Here is a 17,389-nt window from a genome sequence, read left to right as displayed (position 1 = left end):
CCCAATAAACTCTCTCAAGATAAAAATTGTTCTGATAGTCAATGGTCTGCTCTCTCACAGGTGGGAAAGGGCACCCCTAACTCTCAGTTTAACTGTCTGTGCCACTGGAAACTGAATTCTGGTCTATTGAATGCTAATTAACATAGCTTTTAATCTCATTAATAATGTCTGATGAGATGCTAAGAAGGGTCGTTAATGACCACTTTAATGCTCTTCTATGTAAGTTTAAATATGTTCTCTACCTAGACACATGGGATTCGTTTGTGGAAAGCAGAGAAGTAGCAATTTTTCCCAGAAGCATTGTCTTTGATTGTCACTTAATCAATAAATATACAATTAGAATAAGGCTGTGCTTTCATGGAATAGAGTTCCTTTCTCTAAAGAGCTCCAAGTATATTACAGACAAGATGGTAATTAATCCCCATTACATCCCTTTGAGGAACATAAATGGAATCGATTGTCCCTCCTGCTTTACAGGTGAGGAAACTGACTAGGGGAAGGACTGGTCAGCAGCCACACGAGTCAGTGGCATTTCCCGTCTCCCTCCCAGGGGCTAAGCCTCACGGTGGAGGAGGGATGTGGTAAACACCTTTCATGATCTCTACTTGTGGTCCCTGCCCAAAAACCTTCAGACTGCTTACCAGGGCTTGCAAGGCCTTCAGTACCCAGCCCTGCCCACCTCCCGGCCTGTGTGGCCTTCTCCTCAGACCCCCCGCTTCTACCCAGCCACACAGTCCTCCTTCTTGGCCTTCCAACACGCCAAGCTTGTCCCCACCGCTCAGGCTCCTGCTCCAATGTCACGTTCACGTCTCAGCTCAAATGCCAGGCCTTCCCCACCCACTTCATCATCCTCACGCCAGTCTCTTCCCGTTTCCCAGAACAGCAGGCCTCGCTCTCGGCAACACCTGTTCTGACTACGTGCTTCCTTGGGGTGTCTCTTCCACCCATTTAGCGACTCCAAAGCCAGGCCGTTTTCGGTCACCATCCTTTCATCCCAGACTAGCATAACAGAAAATAAGTAAATATTTGTGGGATAAAGGAACAGCCACTCGGATGCAACATCAAAATGTACAATAAAAAGTTTTCAGAGCCCCCAAGAGGCATAAACAATCCAATCTGAGATCCACAACACTGCTTTCCGTACTTCGTTCCTAAGAGTGATGTCAACTCACTGTTTTCAAATAAAAGTACGTAAGCCTCATACTAGGCCAAGATGTGACAACCTCCCTGCTCAACATAACGCCAGTCATCACAGGTACAAATCTCACGACTGGATACTGAGCTACGAACAAGCCCCTGCCCTGAGGTTTAAAACATGACTCCCACTGCATAAGGCTCGCCACACAAAGCAAGCCAATGAATCTCTTAGCCTCTGACCAGACTTAAGGAGGCTATAGAGTAGTTCTACTAGTAGAAGAACTGTCCTCAGGCATACACGACCCTGTTAGATTGTATGTTATGCTGCTGCTCACTATGAGACTTCGAACAAAGAACTTTTCTAATCCTCAAGGTTGTCCTCTGGAGTTCTAAGAGCCATCAAGGTTACAGGTTACCCAGGCTAGTAATTCTTACAGAATATGAGCCTGATTTTGAAATATGGGAATCTGAGCATCTAGCTGTTGGCACAACAGCAGGACCCTGGATAAAGTCGTTTCTTTCAATGTCATTTTGTTACAACATTGATGAAATGCTCCAGGAACCTGACTCTTTTTTACGGCATTAGCCTATGGTAAAACTGATTTTGGTACACCTTCTTTTGATTAAAGGCTAAGAACCTACTGATGACATTAAGTGAGGACTTACTATATTTGTCATATAAAGCTGTAGACATGTACACAAGTGGTTTCCAGTCTGTAACGTTTTCTGTAATTTTCATGTAGTTTTGCAGGCCTTATGGAAATCTCAGTGATTGTCAATAGAATTAATAAACATGTCAACAGTCTCTCCTCACTATAGCTGGATGGCAGCATCTTTGCTCTGTCTTGTTAGCTGTGTCTTAATAGTATGACCAGAACTGGATAAAAATTAATATTTATGCCATTTACCTTTAGTTACTTTGAAAATTGAGAATTGTCACAGTCATTTATTGTGCTGTGTCTTCGAGAGTATTTCTGCACGCCTGTTTGTGAGCAAGTTTTAGCTCCAGTCTTACAAAGCGAATGGAATTCACATTTTATTTATGCAAGTGGTGTCAGAAAAATTCTCTTTGGATCATTAAAATTACCTGAATCATTACAGCCTCAAAGAGCAATCACACGGCCCTCGAAGTTTCAGTGCAAATTTAGGTTGTTTTTCATGTCATGCAGTTTCCGATTTCATCATTTAAATATCATAAACTGAGAAAGTTCTACCCTTTTTTCCCCTCTGTCACTTTTCATGTGATCTGATTTTAAGTAATTGGAACAAACTGTGTCTAATTTCATGCAGCGTAATTGTTAGGCAGCCTCAAGCTATAGAGACCCAGCACTTTGTCTCCATTAAACACTGTTCAGTTGTTCAGGATATATATTTTTTGATAAAAGTGAATGAGCCTGGGCGAAATTAAATGTCACAATAATCTGGTCACTGTTAAGAGCAGGGAAAGGATATTGACAAAATTCCTATACCCTTGTCTACGGCAGGTCAACTTGCATAGCTTTTTTCTTTCTCACAGTTCTTGGTCTTGGGGTCCCACAAACTTTCAATTCCCTGAAAAAAATCTATAATTACTAGTGTTACATGAAAGCCCTGACTTCAGGTACCTAATCCACAGTCAGACAAAAATTCACAAAGAAGTCGGCTTTTTAACTGAAATCCAGTATGTTTAAATATCTTAAATCTTATGCATCTTGACTAGATAAGCTTCTTGTGGACAGTGTGAGCTAGTCTTTTGGGGACTTAAAAAAAAAATGACAACAAAAACCCACCAAGACAAAGCTGCTGTAAAAACATTCAAAGCCCTGTTGCATTCCACCCGGGCCGGTGAGGCCTTACGATGGGCAAAGGTAGGCATTGTTTTTTTACAAAAGAGATAAAGACAAGGCCGTTTTAGGAAGAAAATGGGAATTTTATTCCAAACCATTGCGACTAAAGGGCTAGGTCAGCCCTTGCCATTCTCCCGAACACCTTTGCCACCGCTGCACCTAAATGGGAAGGACACTGATTTAAGAGAGATTCGTAGGTTCTTGTGAAGAAAATAGGAATGGTACTTGCCAGATATAGCAATCAACCCAATCAGGCTATCAAAGCAAATCTGACCACTCCACGAGACAGCGACGGAGACCCCGCCTTTGTTGTGTACATTAGCCTCATGCCATTATCTCTTAAAAGCTTAATTATTTGCAAACAATTGATCAAGATGGGAATTTGAGAAAGGATATGCAAGGGCCACTGGGAGAACTGCAACGCATTAAGAGAGCAAACAAAATTACCTTTAGATCTTACAATAAGAATTAACGATTGAGCCGGGAGAGCTGGGCAGTGCAGTAGCTGCGAAGGGTTCTTTCTGGAGTGTTTCCCATTTGATCTGCATTAACACCTCAGGAATGAGTGAAAGCCATAAAAGAGTGATTATGTATGGGTAAAGCTGACCCTCCTTCCCAGCATTAAACCTGCACACGTGTATTAGGCTGGCTTCGCCGGGGACAGGAGAGCTTGCTGGAAGCAAAGGAAAAGAAGTGCCTGGTGGGCAGAGGAACCCCGGCTAAAGGAAGCAACTCGCACGACGGTCACCGTGATTTCAATAATCAACACCCTGACTTTTCCTTTCCAGTGTCAATCTCTGGCTGAAAGACGAATTGTCTGCCACTCTTCCCGTGTTTCTGGGTCTGCAGTGTGACTTCTAATAATGACCCAGGACAGCAGTGATTGCTTTAAAAACCCCATCAAAGACTAAAATGATTTCTGGAATGTATGTCCTGTGTCACAGAAATCAAGAATGTCTGGGGGAAAAAATCTAAATATAGCTTTATGTAAAAGTTAAGTCGGAACTGTCACTTGTATCAGCCCCGAAAGAACAGGAGGTGACAAAGAAAATGACAACTTTCTAAAGAAAGTTATCTCTGTGCAATTCTAATTTCATTTCTTGAGGTAGGGATGGGGGAGTGGCGGATTCTGATGTTGGTTGGTATTTACACGTTTCTACTACATTGGAAGAAAACGTATTTATTTAAACAATCAAGCAGACTCTTTCAGACGAGCGTCAATGGGAAAAGAGCAACTCTTGAGGACACACAGATGGAAAATGTCCAGCCTTATATCTTAACGATATCCTTGACCGAATGTACTCCTTTCATCAAATTTCCCACCCCGACTGCAAACGAGGATTCCAAGACAGTGATGAACTTTATCTTATCTACCCTGGTAACCAAGTTTCAATAACGTCCCCTCCCTCACCGCCTTGCCCACCCCAACAGTGCGGTGTAATGGCAGAAGAAAATTTGAAAATAATCCTGTACAGAGCTCGCTGGTGAGATAATGGAAGGCCATGCTGCCCCTTCTCAAGCCTCAGATTAGTAATTTCTTGTGACACAGAACTGCCTCTGGACCGACACTGCAAAACAGCTATAACAAAGCAATAGAGGTGGAAGCAATTTTCAAGCAAAATGTTACATGCTATACTTTTAAAAGGGAGAGGAATAGGTACCGGGGGAGCTGATCTAACAGGAGGAATTATGGCAACTGTCCAATATCACCCTTATCAAGGCAATGCTCTGTCGCTGGGCTGAATATGTTGGAGGAACAATTTCGGAACTTCTTTTTTCCTTTTTTCCCCCAGCCCTCTGCCTCCTCCACAGCTAAGTTTAATGCATTAATATAAGTTGACCCTGAGCTAAACTCTGGTATGTGATGGAGAGATACTCCCTTCAAGAAAAAAAAGAAATCTACCAGGTGGCTTTTAACCATTAGCTCTCTGTGTCCTTTCAAAACTTGTACTGAGTTTTTGTCACTAGGGAATATTGTGGGGCTAAATGAAAACAACCAGCTATATATGCGTGACCTCAGAGAGCACAAACAGAAACTCGCTAACCAAATTTATTTATATTTGTTTAACATAATTTTTTTTTTTTTTTGGCCTACAAAAACTTCTCCCACTTTAAATAAACTTGTCCCCATGTTCCCCCATGCATTGACTATGAATAGCTTACACTGTGACAATCCCATTGATCTAGGATACTTTTTCCCTTTAAAAAATTCCATAATGCTCCCCTATTGTCTTTCAGCTTTATGAATTAGTTTTACTGTTTCAGTGAATGCTTTTTTGTCTTCTGACTGCACATTATCAAAGAGACACTTTGTGCCTCCCATTTGCATTACAAAAGCAGTGCAGGGCGCAGTCGGAGAACACAGCCTGAATGCACAGTGGCTGCGTCCGCACCCTCACACACGCTGGCATCCGAAGAACTGCGGTGCGGGGCCGGCTGAGAAGTCAAACGTGTCTGGAGGGCCCTGAGTGAGGCTCAGGATTTCAGCCTGCGCTCCTGAACCTCCACCAGCACTCCCAGACTGCCTAGCTGCCCAGGCTCAAGGTGCCCCATTGAAGGTTCGGCCCTTGGTTTTGCTGAAGCCTCGTGAAGCCACTTTCCAGACCATCCCTCTGATTCCTTGCACATCCAGCAGCGGTTTAGGAACTCGCTAGGGGAGGCCTGAGGTAGGGAAGTCAGGTGGGAGTCCCTAAGCTTGATCTTACTGCATGAAAGTGACATCAGGCTGGACGGGAAAGTTGAACACTGGGCAGTATTCCGTAGCAATCTACTTTTGCACAAATGAGACTATCTTTATAATACACAGCAGTGAAGGCACTGTTTCCGAGTCAATTCTAAGAGGCCAACACTTCAATGCCTTGCCTGTCTCACCTATCTGATCTTTTCATTTCTTGTAAATATCAATTAAATATAAAATAAAAACACTAAATAAAAAGGCAAATCCTTCTATTAAAGGATTTCACAGTCCTTTGACTTGGGGACTTCTTTTAAAGTTGCTTGCAATTCTAAAATAATAGCAATGTTCTAGACCTATTCTTTATGAGCCATGTATGTGTTACAGGGATATTTTTAAGTATATGCATTAAAGACATAAAATTTTGACTCTAAATTAGCAATTACTTATATCCTTCTCTTAAAAGTATTAAAATTCATGAAGAGTGCTAAAATTATTTTGAACAGTTATGATTATTAATGAACTCCTTGAATACTGATTCTCTTAGTAGAAGACTGTGGCTATAAAAGGAAACACAGAAAGGCCAATAAGAAAAACAGGGTGGAAAGGGTAGGGGGGCAGGGGTGGGAAGGGGGGGGGACTCAAGCTTCTCTGAACCATTTGAAGTAATAGCTCATTTGAACTCTTCTCGTTTGTCAGTAGGACGAATGCGTTACATACACTGTCTCATGTACTCTTGGCAACCCCCAAGAGGAGGGACTGGGCTCAGCTCCATTTCACAGATGAGGAAGCTGAGGCTTGCCTAGGTCAGAAAACACGAACAGGGGCTCACAGCTACTTAGTTCTGGGCCAGGTCTGCCCTCCCCTGTGTCTCTCCGCTTGGCTATGCTCTCACTGATGTTTCTTTCCCATTTCTCCATTCCCTTTTACACGCTAGACATTTTAAAACCAAAAACATATTACAATGGAGCATGAACAAAGTTATTAATTTTGGAGAGCAGTGACTGGGTGTTCCTCTGCAATTCAACAGCCTTGATCCAGGAGAGTTGCTGCTCCCACCCACCACCCACTTTGGTGCAAACATCAAAGGGCAGGGATGGAGCTGAGGGGTGGAAGGTAGCTCACCAGAGTCCTACCTCCAATTTTCTTTCCAGTGTCCATCCAAGGGATGCTATTATTAATTGTAGCCTAGTAGTATTAGCAAGAGTGGTAGAAGTTGTAATGGTAACATGTATTAAGAAGTGAGGATCTACCAGGCATTTTTCCAAATACTTCACATGTATTCACTCATTTAATCCTCACAAAAACTTTAGGAGGCAGTCACAACTATTATACCCATTTTATAGATGAGGAAACGTGGGCAAAGAAAGGACAAATACCTTTCTCAAGTTTATGCAGCTGGAAAGCAGTAGAATTGGGATCTGAAACATGGTGGTAACATACGAGTTAGGAAAACTCACTTCCAAACGATTTTGTCTTCTAAATGATGGGAGATGCAATCCCACTCATTCTTGATGAATTATTTATGAATATATATGATGGTTACTACTCACTTTATGAAGAAGTTATTATCTCAATGAGTGTGTCTTTTATTTCTACAACTCAGCTCTGTTAATGGAAGCAATAGTAGATTTTGCTACAAGATAAAAAACTCAGTGAAAACTAATACACCCATCACTACTAGTGTTTGCAGCATTGCTTATAAACACAGGAACGATGGAGGTTATATGCAAGGACACTTGAAGGGTCATAGAAACAAATACCTGCTGATCTGTCCAACTACACTACAATTCGCCTTAAATTGTCTGCTTTGAAATAAATTATTGTGGGGTTTTCCTGCCAATTACTTTCATTTCTTATGTGATTCTTAAACAAAGATGAGTTAAATTACATCTGGAACCATTTCATTTTAGTAGAATACTAATAAAAGCACACGAATGCTATGCACATTCACAATGCAACTAGTCCAGTCCTGTGCCCAATAAATATCTGTGGTCTGAATGAATGAGTGCTATTGAAGTTAGAGACACCCCAAATGCCTCAACTAGCATTTATAAGTAGATGACTTCAGGTAAACATCAGAAAATTAGCAGCCCCATTTCAACAACTGTTCAACCTCCTCGCTCACTCCTACAAATCCCCAAACAGTACAGACCATATTTACCCTATTTAACTGACATTTCTAGAATGCCCACCCTATGCCAGGCAGTGCTCTCAGTGCTTCGCTCTCTCAATCCTTACTCAGGCCTTTGAGATAAGTGCGTTTACCTTTAAGTTGCAGATGAGGAAAGTGAGTCACAGAATCTAAGTTACTTGCTAGTAGGATGGAGCTGGGATTTGACTCTAAGAAGTTCCCATAGCCAGTGTTGTTCTTGATAACTGTGTCATTATTTGTCTTTCTCGGCAGGTATAATTTCCTCCAAAGTTTCTCCATAGTCAAGTCTATGTTGGTGTTGGGTTTATTTGTTGCAAACATTCCCTTCACTTTCCAACTGCAATGTAATAAAATTCAAGCACAGGTCTAACGAAAGGATAAAGGGGACTGTTTTGACAGACGGGCTCCTCCCCCAAGAATTTCACTTTAACAAATAAAACAAAACAACTGCACACCAGACCGGACCACTCTTCTGAGAAGAAAGTTCATGACCGATGTATACAATAAACTCTAATAAAATAAGGATCTTTTCCAAAGTGCTTACAGCCCATGCCTACTATTTCCGAGAGCATGGCAGCTGAAAGGAGACCTAGCCTCAACCCGAAGAACACTTTTCCACTTTAAAAATCAAAGCGAAAAGGTTCTGAGACCATTAAGAGGAAAGACAAGGAAGATGAAATACGACGATGCCATTTTTGGCATCAGTCTGTTGACAGTCATCATTACTACCTTTACAGATGCCCTGTCCAGCATTAAATATTCAGGAAAAAATCCCCGTATAAAGAATAAAGTACCCATAAGTTAGAAGCAAAAACAGCACACTTGGTGAGAAGATTTTTGTTCTGAGAGAGAAAGCTAAAAACAGGGAATGAGAGAGAGATGGAGAATTCGTGCTGCTCCCACTATGACTAAAGACCCCCGGAACTGGTATCATTCTCTAGTGCTAATTTTCCCACTTAAATTACAGTGATGGTGTAGCCTCATCTCATTAGAGATCATTGTCCCCAGTAGACAGTTGTGTTTATGGGGGACTCTGGCTGTTCCACACCTGCTGATCAGGTTGCTATGTGATCAAGGCTGCATACAAACAGCAGACTCGAGCTTGCTGGACTGCAACTGATGAGCCCGGGCTAATTCAGGGGTGATTATGTAGTTTACTGGACCACTAAACCTCTTTAAGCTTGTAATTACTGCCTATTTGAGTAAAGAACATTCAAAAGCAATTCACTGCATCATGCCTGCCACAGCTGGAAGCAGGCTGCCAGCAGTCTGTGGGGACATTAAAATCTACAGGGACATGGATGGAAGCCCAGCTAGCAGACACCGTCAGCAGCACTGTGGCAGCCAAGTGCGTGCACGTCCCGCTCACCTCTCCTGACCACGCTTAGCATCAGAGGCGCAGTGAACACTACGGACGGCCGTAACGACGACAAATAATGGGCCGTAAGGGCGCACACTACGTTTTAATGATTTCCCCCCTTTGTAACACTGAAATTCAAAAAGTCGTTTCCTAACGCCAGAGAGGGGGGCAGAGAGAGAGAATGCATGTGCTTGAAATAATATACACCACTGAGGTCTACTGTGTCCTTGCTAAAAGTTCCATCCAAAAGACAGCAACTTGAAAGCAAAATGCGTCCTAAAAAAAACTGGGGTGTGGAGTTGTTTGAGATCCTCCACCCACTTAGCTGCTGTGTTTATAACCTTAGCTGAGAAAATATTGTTTAGCTCTCCCATAGACATTTTCTAAAATCACTTGTGTAGGTTTTTGCTTTTCATGAATTAAAATGCCGCTCAGACACCTGAGTGAAATTTACTTGCAAGAATCACAGAAGATTTGAGAACAAAATATATCCATATTTATCGATGTCCTCATTTTCTTTTGCTGTTACCTTAACTGCAGTTCTTTTGTATAACAAAAGTGTAAAGCGCGCTTCCCATTGCTGCGGGTATAATTATTACTTGTCTCTAAGTAACAAAAAAAGACTGGAACTTAATGAAGGGGGATTAAGTTAATTTCTTTTTTAGCTAACAGTTTCCTGTCTCTTAAAATGCAGGCCTTGGTGCATATAATGTTCAGGGAAGGGAAATTAAGCTTTTTATTTCACTGAAATCTCCACTTTGGAATATTGATATTAAAATATTAAGATGATGTTTATTCTTTAAAAGTATGTAAATTTGGCATTAAATAAAGCCACAGAAATCCTCTCTGACTACTCCATCCAAAGTCCACAGATCCAGGGGGTTTATGTGTTATCTAGACATCATTCCTATTAATATTCATTAGGTGGGTCTGCTTGCATTTTTATAAGCTGTGAGAGAGGCAAAAGAAACAATCAGAATTCTTTAACACACAAGCATTATCCATTCAACATATGCCAAATAGCAGAGCACCCAGATCTGAAGTTAAGATTCAAATGCAATTTACCTTTACTAAGCTAATTTTCATGAAAACTCTTCCTCCCTTTACCCATTGTAGTCTAAGCTATTTAATTATCTCTATTCTCTGTAACATTCACTTCCATTTTTAAGAGATTATTCAGCACTATATTTTATCTTGGTTAACAACAAAACCTTTATCTTGCAATCAAAATGAAGAGAATTTCTCCTTCAGGAAAAAAAAAAAAAGAACCTAAAAACTTTAAATGGTTTTAGTAATAAGATTACCTTTATCTTTACGAACCTTCTTAAGCAAACCCTATTTAACTCCCTAACACATTTATTGACCTGAATTCGCCGTCTGTCTCCAGAGCGGATTATGGAAGAGGGAAGAGTCTTAGTCAAAATTTGGGTGTATCCCCAGTATTTGTTTCTCAAATTATGCTGTCTCAGTTGTCCAATCTAACTGGACAGGGAAACACTGGCACCACTGTGGATTTATCTCTGTGGGGTTCTCACCATCTCTCAGATGTTCATGAAACACCTTGACGGGTGGGAGGAAGAGCGGACCTGTCACCAGCGAGAGTTCAAGATAAGACTGGCAGAAATAAAGGTACTCAGTTAACTTGAAGGCCAGTGTGGGCTATTTTTTTTTTTTTTTTTTTTAGTTTGGGCGATCCTTTATATTTGTATGACGCTTCACATTTTTAAAGAACTTGTATTACATTTTACCAAATGTGAGCCTTATAATTACTTGATGAGGTTGGACACGCAGGCAATTTTTGTCTCCATTCTATAGGAGTAAAAACAAAACACACGGTGGACACATGGCAGGCTATATGGCCACGAAGCTGTGGCTCTTAGGCCTGGAGTCCAGGCCTCCTACTTCTCAGTCTCGTACCCTTTACATGCTGCTGGAGCTCAAAATCTATCTTGTTCATGATCAAATAAAAAGTGTAGCATCTACAAGGGGCCTAACCTCCTCCCTCCCTAAGTTACTTCTCAAGAGAAAAGTCCCAACATGTTAGGCCGGGAGGGTGGTCATTAGGTCCATTTCTGCTGCAAGGCTGTGGTTACACATTGACAAATGACAAATCTAAAGGAAAACATTTGAAGAGTTACTGGCTTCAAGAGGTGCAGTTAGGTGTTCCGATTTACTTAGTCCCTTAAGTCCAGGAACCCACACTAACTGTGTGACTTTATCAGAGCATTTCAGGCACCTAAGCCTCGGCTTCCCCATCAGGAAAATGAAGATGACAGCACTGGTGGCAGTCAAACGAGACGACTTAGTCAGATTGCTCAGCATAGTACCTGGCATGTGCCCAGTGCTTAGTAAAGAGTGGCTGAATCTGAGATGACTCTCAGGGCTGGGTGAACCTATGTCAAACATTTTATACATATACATCTCCATCTGTAGGGAAGGCTGTCGTATCAGGCTAGGTATTTCTTGTAATTTTTTTCTAGTGTTAAAGGAGGCTTTTCCCCTAGGTTTTAATCTTTTCTTACACTTCTCATTTGGATACACCTCCAGGATACCTAAAGGCAGGGCCGGCTTCGCAGGCAGTCACACAGGCACACAGGGCCCCCACACAGAAGGCTCCACGCCTGGTTTAAGGAGCTGCTGCCATCTTGAAATTCTCCCTTTTTTTTTTTTTCAGAAGCCCCGCATTTTCAATTTGCACAGCTGAGGTGGAGAATGTATGGGTTCTCCACAAATCATGGAGCAGGTCCTGCTAAAAGGAAAGGAGATTGTTTCCCCGATCAGATGTTTTACACGCAGCTACAACCCCTCTTGAATTTATCTGAGCTTGACAGAAGTAAATAAACAATTACTATGCTCTTACGAAAAGAGTGTAAAAAAGAAAACACTAAAAAAAGCAAGATATAAGAGGCAAGAGTGACAGCCGAGACGTGTTCAGGCCTCAGACAGATGAGTAAGGACACTCCAATGACCCTCCAGTGGCCTTCAAGGGTTCACACACTCCTGTAAGTGCCTAAATCACCCTGGGGGACCGCAGAGGCGCTGAGAAAATATTTCATATTATAAAGTCTCTGGGGGGGAAAAATCAATAATCCGGAACCTTCAAGGTGTGAGGCCCACGCTGGCTCTCTGGACCTGGGGATGGTGAGAGCCTTTGTCTCTCGGTGGCCGGGAGTCAGAAGTGGCAGTTCGCCCACCTTCCTTGGCAGGGAGTGAGTGGCACATTTGGCAGAAAAGTGCGCTCTCGAGAAAAGGGAGCAGAGAATCTTTTGGCCTGGGCTCCAGCTCGCAGAGATCAAGAGTGAGAACTCGCCCTCGCATGCCAACCAAATGCCACTGTAATTAAAAACAAACCTTTGGAAATAAAGTATTTGGAAATTATTTCAATTCCAGCACATCCACAACACGAGCTCATCAACAGTTACAATCAATGAATTCATTTGGTCGCAGGCTTTTTTTTAAGCCTTCTTAAACAGGATTTTACTTTTTGTTTAAGGAGGGTCCAGAGAAACATATAAATCAGCGAGCTAAAAAGAAAAATATATGCAACGAGGCATAAAGTTTCAGAAAGTCTAACATTTGTATCCGCACCTCACATCAGACCTCCTAAGATGGAAGCACTGAATTTTAACAATGCGAAATTCCATCATTTTGATGATGCCAAAGGACAGACTTGACTATTAATGCACCTATTTTGTTTAATGGCTTCATTTATTTTAATAACAAAGGGGAACTAGATTTTACAGATGAAAGCTTTTTTTTCATGGCTCCAAAGCAACTGGGATTTAAAAAAATCTGTGATGTTAACCAATATGTGATAATGGCTGCTCTCTGGAGCCCTATTTGATAACATTTTATGCACTGGAAACCTACACTGAGTAACCACTACCAGGGTGCCCCTACTTTCAGAAGGCACAATTGGGGTGAGTGTCAGAGGTCTCATGATTGCTCCATGACTCTTTTCTCTGAGTTGGGTCCATGTTCAGTAAAGTGTTGGCTGTGGAATTACTGGAGCAATGGGATGAACTCACTAAAGATTTATTATAAATGAAGCAGGAAAGTGCTGCTCATGTGATTTCAGGGATAAAGAAATAATTGCACAGACCTCTTTTCCCACTGTTCAGAAATCTGCCTACAGGGTTTAATATTTTGTTGAGAATCAAAAAAATAAATCACAGCAAGTAACTTCAGTTTAATTCTTGTTTGATTTCTTCATTATGCTACATATCTATGGTCAATCAGGAAACCAGAAACTCATCAAAATCAATTTCCATAGGAACAAAAGACACACCACCTCAGAAAGAGAGAGAGAGACAGAAAGGGAGGGGGGAGAGAGAGAGAAAAAGGGGAGGGAGACATTCGGCCCATTAGTGAGATGACACAAACCAAAAGTCTGAAGTGGTGTTGTGTTTTTCTAAATGAGAGCCATACTTCGAAACTCTAGAACACAACAGATGCCACTTGCCAGCCCCACACAGGATGTGGAATGATTGCACAGACACTATCTTGGCCCAAGATGGCAGCTCGTGATTAATGACTGCGTCATCCTGGGCCCCGCCGCAGTCAGGCCTGGGGTCTGGTCCTGACACACAGCCTCCGTCCACAGCCAATCAGCAGATGTAAGCACATAGGCCCTGTCAGGTTGACATATCATTCCTCCGACAATGTCAGCGAGTATTAATGTTCAATTATCTGTCCTAGGAATGACCTGCGCCTTTCTGCATCGTGTGACTGTGCGAGTGGCACTCTGGTAATCCCAAAGACAAGGGCAGAAATGCCCCCGATACACCAGCGACGGGGTGGCTTTCCAACACCGCTCTGCCATTGCCTGGCAATTCTACACAGGCCACTTATTTTTTGTTCTTTCCCTAAAACATATTTGAAAGACCAATGAGCCATCTATCAATCATCTACCTACCATCTATTTATAATCTATCATCTGTCTATCTATCATCTATCTATCTATCTATCTATCTATCTATCTATCTATCTATCTATCTATCTATCATCTATCTATCTATCTATCCATCCATCTCATCTATCATCTTCCTTTCAGCACGTGTGCATGTCAGTAGTCCTTACTATTTAGATACGGAGACTTCAAATGAGTCATCTTGTGACTTGCCAACCACACGGAGTCAACCATTCTTTTGTATGACAACGAGCTGTTCATTATGTGTAGGGTGCCTTTTTATTTCACAAAGCCAGGTATATATCATTTACCATCAAACCTAAATGACAAGAGTAGGCTCTTCTGGAGCAGTGTCAAGATCAATTCAACTTCAGCTCGTGAATCTAAAGGAATCTGTTCAGCCAGCCAGCCCTTCTTCCCATCGTTAAAAACGAGGCCTCTGGCAGAGGAGTATTTAAGAAGCATATCTACCTGAGATCATTTTGCTTGTTAACCTTTACAGTTGCTCAACTATTTAATAATATTGTGCTGATTTGTTGAGGTTAAATTAAAAACCTCCCCTTTCTCTTATGTATCATGGTAAAAAAAAAAATTGTTTTTCTTAGCAGACAGCTGCATTTTTGCACGGTTTTCATTGAACTCACATTTAAAGGTTATCAATAACAAGTTTGCAAACTTCTCTTGCAACCAGCACTGAAAGATAATGTACAGTAATTTCATGATAACTTCCCCCATAACTGAGATAAAAACTTGAATGCAATCTCGAGTTCACCAACCTACATGACAGTACAAACTTCAGTGGCTCGGACGGGGGCTCAAGAAATTCTACCCATGATGCTCGTGTTTCAGGAACAGAAAGTGCAATTATTTTTTCCTGTGGAAAACCACTACAAATTTATTATTTTGCCTCAATTTTAGCATGTGAAAAGCAGGTCAATTATGAAATGTACCTATTAAAAATCTAGCCTGTCTTTGGTCACAGTGCGGTGTCCAGCACTATTTCTACATGTATTTCCCAACCGCACTGTGAGAGTCCTTTTACGTTTTCTTTCTTTTTCTTTTCTTTTCTTTTTGGGGTGTGTGTGTGCGTGTGTGTGTGTGCATGCATGTGCACAAGTGTGAATCTGTGCATGTATTGGTCTACCTACTGGGTTCCCAGCAATGATTTTTTCCAAATGACTTCCATTCTCCTCTGGCTCCCAATCCTACCTCTTGGACACCAAGCGGCTATCTTGCCTCCAGGTCTGCTACAAGATCTGGGAGACTAGCACCCAAGACTCCCCTCTTCTCTATTTCTAAATCTCGCCACCTTCATCTTCTCCGGGTTCACAATTACTGCTAAGCTTTTTTACTTGGAGATGCCATGCCATCACCCTCACCACTCAACCCCTCCACTGCCAACTTGTCCTTGATCCTTGCTCTATTAATCTGTCCCTTTCTGTGTTTATCCTCAAAGGTCCCTTCTCTATTGCCTAAGTAACCAGTCGGGCTGTGCATTAACCACTTGCGTGGAAGGAACACAGCAGCAACTCCATGAAAGACAGTGGAGTTCCATTCTACGTGTAAACATGTCTAAATCTCCCTTCTCCTAAATATTAAAAAAAAATAATAATAATAGAAAAAAAGAAAGAAAAGCCTTCCCTCCTTGTGACCACTTCCTCAAGCTCCTGCCCCAATTAGGTCCTTTGCTCTATTCCTCAAGCAACTGCAAAAGGGCCTAGCCTCGCTGCCTCTATTGCAGCATCGCCCGCACGCCGCACAACACAGCTTCCTTCTCTTTCAAAGGCCTCACATGGCATCTTTAAAGATCGGGGATGATTTTCCCATCCCGGTCCCAGGCCCTCTCTTAGTGCCCCTCCTTCAAACCACTCTCGGGTTCGGTCACCACTATTTTGATGTTGCTCGTTCATCTGGCCAGTAGATCTCATCAGTCCGTGCTGTGGCTCTGAAGATCTAGAGATGAGAGATTAAATCCTGGCCTCTAGATAGCGAGGCGGCTGTAATTAAGTAACCACAGTAAGTGGCCTGTATCAGATGACCCTCGGGGTGCTAGGGGTGTGGCGGCAGGGGCCATTTCCTCTCTCCTGGAAGGATGAGGAATGGCTTTCCCGCGCGGTGACAGTTGAGATAAGATGTGAAGGATACAGAAGAAAGTGTGACTGGAGAAGGGGTCCTGGAGGCGACGCATTCCGGATCAGGGAACAGCGTGTGCAGCTGCACAGAGTACAGGACCACTCAGCGCCTGCGGGGAGCTTCGGCCTTCGGGCTCCACTGCAGCCCCGCACAGGGAGCGTGTGCGGAAAGGGCAAGAGAAGAGCCTGGGCCGTGGCAGAGGGTCCTCAAAGGGTCCTTGAACGGTGTGCCAGGGATGCTGCTCTGAGGGCAGTAGGGAGATGTCACAGGGTTTTAAGTGGAGGGGAGACTTGGCCACGTTTTGTTTTAGAAAAATCACGGTCGTGGCAAAATGAATGTTCATAAGGGATCGATACTAGAGCGGGGAGGCTGGGCAGGGCAGGGAGCAAGCAGGGGACAAGGCACTGGAGGCAGGGAAGGGAAGGGACAGAGAATGGAGGCGCGTTTAGGAGGGAGAGCTGATGGGGCTCAGGGAGTGAAGAGGGGGAGAGGGAGCTTCGGGGGACGACTCCTAGGCTTCTGGTCGGAGCTTCTAGGTGCATGGGGATGCCATGAACTGAGGTGAGGGTGACAGGAACGGAAACCAGCTCCAGGACCGGATGGACTATGTTTGGGGGCGTACATTTTGACTTTCTTTTCATTGCATCTTCCTTATTTTTCTTAGGATATTCAATAGTTGGAGCTGGAAGGGTCCCCAGGGATCAGTTCGGCCCACCTCCACATTTGACAGACCTCCTGCCTGCTCCTCTGTCTCATTCTCTAGGTCCTGCCCCCCCCCCCCCAGACAGGCTTTAAAAATAGGGAAGAAAATAGGGATTGCCCCAATTCTGTCTCTGACCTCCCTTTCTCTGTCAGCACTCTCTGGGTTCCTAGCTTCTGTGGAGCACACCGAAGCCTTGCGCTTTCACCCAGCAATCCCGTTTCGAACCACTGGCCATACACTCAGGGGGGTGTCCCACCTGCACCAGAGCCACAGCATATCCCAAAGTGAACTCTTCACCTTTCCCCAGAACCAGTTCCTCCTTCTGACTTCCCCTCTCTGTGAAGGAGACTGGCCACCACTGCTTCCTGACTGCCCCCAGGAACAGGGACGTCGCCTCTGATGCTCTTCTCTGCCAAATGTCCACTCATGAGTGGTTATGGGAATGGCACCTGAGTCCGGTGGGTTTGAGTTCAAATCCAGCCCCTGCTTCTT

At 43.1% G+C, this 17,389-nt stretch overlaps 1 protein-coding gene across 2 annotated transcripts in view; it reads right to left on the bottom strand.

Annotated features, from left to right (window-relative positions):
* Positions 1-17,389, bottom strand: part of MEIS1 (Meis homeobox 1) — a 129,710-nt gene that overhangs the window by 24,355 nt on the left and 87,966 nt on the right. The gene's annotated exons all lie outside the window — the stretch shown is intronic.

This window comes from Miniopterus schreibersii (assembly GCF_964146895.1).
Source record: "Miniopterus schreibersii genome assembly, chromosome: 13".
In the NCBI taxonomy this organism is placed as follows: Eukaryota; Metazoa; Chordata; class Mammalia; order Chiroptera; family Miniopteridae; genus Miniopterus; species Miniopterus schreibersii.
This window is presented reverse-complemented; position numbering and strand designations above follow the sequence as displayed.